The sequence below is a fragment of the Etheostoma spectabile genome, chromosome 15 (genome assembly GCF_008692095.1).
Source record: "Etheostoma spectabile isolate EspeVRDwgs_2016 chromosome 15, UIUC_Espe_1.0, whole genome shotgun sequence".
Lineage (NCBI taxonomy): Eukaryota > Metazoa > Chordata > Actinopteri > Perciformes > Percidae > Etheostoma > Etheostoma spectabile.
In genome coordinates, this window is record NC_045747.1 from 20,930,990 (window position 1) to 20,932,110 (window position 1,121).

Here is a 1,121-nt window from a genome sequence, read left to right on the forward strand (position 1 = left end):
CTACGTCGTCAAGCTCAGTTGGAGGCTGCGCAGTAACGCTCAGCCATCACCGGAAAATAGTTTCTACTAAACTTCACTGGTCTCATTCCAGAGCAACGGGATCTGTTGGTCCATTTCTTTAACTGTCTATTGTTATTTTGTAGCTCAGCATGCAGTTTCAATTCCCCGACAGCTCATTACCACAGCATCACAGAAGGGAGGGAGAAAACGTTGGACAGTGAAAGCAGACAGCTTGCTGTGACTTATAGAGCTCTGGCGGAAGGATATGTGGTTAACATCAAAACCATCTGAGCCATTAAGCAAAATACTATTTTATCAGTGTTTACAATGCGGGTGCATGTTAGTATGATCTGTGCGTTTTGTTTATTTTAGATTTTTCTTTTTAATACTGATGCTTGGATAGGTTCAAGTTCATCTCTGTTAACCCTGATTAGGTGCTTGTCTCGAGATCCAGAGCAAGATGATGCTTGATTACTCTGAGTGTTTTTCTTTTTTGTTGGATCACCGATGAGAGACATGCGTGCTGCAACGAGCTGATCAGACGAGTCTCCGTTCCCAATAACTCAGGGTAAGTGACGGCAAGCTAATATAACTAAAATAAGGCTGAAAGCTTTCTGTGTAGGCTACGCATCTGCTTTGCAGCCTGCCTAACCGCTGCTTTTACTGTCGAAATGCAGGTGGACTCAGTGAAAACTGGTTACAAGGAGGAGGATACATTTCTGCTAGGTTTGACGTCAATAATAGTCATCGTTTTGACTAGCTATGTACAGAGACGTTTGAGGCACCGGTGTTCCGGTGTCGTGCCACTGTACTTATCCCCGCCAGGATCTGTAGCCCCTGGCCGCGGGAGCGCGCATGCACACAGAGCGGAGATTCTGCTGCCTTTCGAATTGTTTAACTGCTGCACTTTGAATTTACCTCTTAAATGGAACAAATAGCAACGTGGAAGACTCGGCAGGGTTTTCCATAGTAACATGGGTCTCAGTTAACTACATAAATAAGTGTTTTTGTCTGTTACATTAAGGCGACGTGTGAATTGATTATAGCGTCGTTTAATATTATGGACTGCCCAGCTAACAATTTTTGGTTCCCAGAACGTTCTGGGAACGTTCGTTTTTGGT

The 1,121-nt window shown here is 44.1% G+C and overlaps 1 protein-coding gene across 1 annotated transcript in view; it reads left to right on the top strand.

Annotated features, from left to right (window-relative positions):
• Positions 1–135: 135 nt before the first annotated feature.
• The window catches only part of LOC116703250 (major intrinsically disordered Notch2-binding receptor 1-like), a 58,647-nt gene continuing 57,661 nt past the window's right edge, over positions 136–1,121 (top strand). Inside the window, exon 1 of the mRNA XM_032537884.1 lies at positions 136–568. The gene's annotated coding sequence lies outside the window, so the exon portion shown is untranslated. The remainder of the gene's footprint in view (positions 569–1,121) is intronic.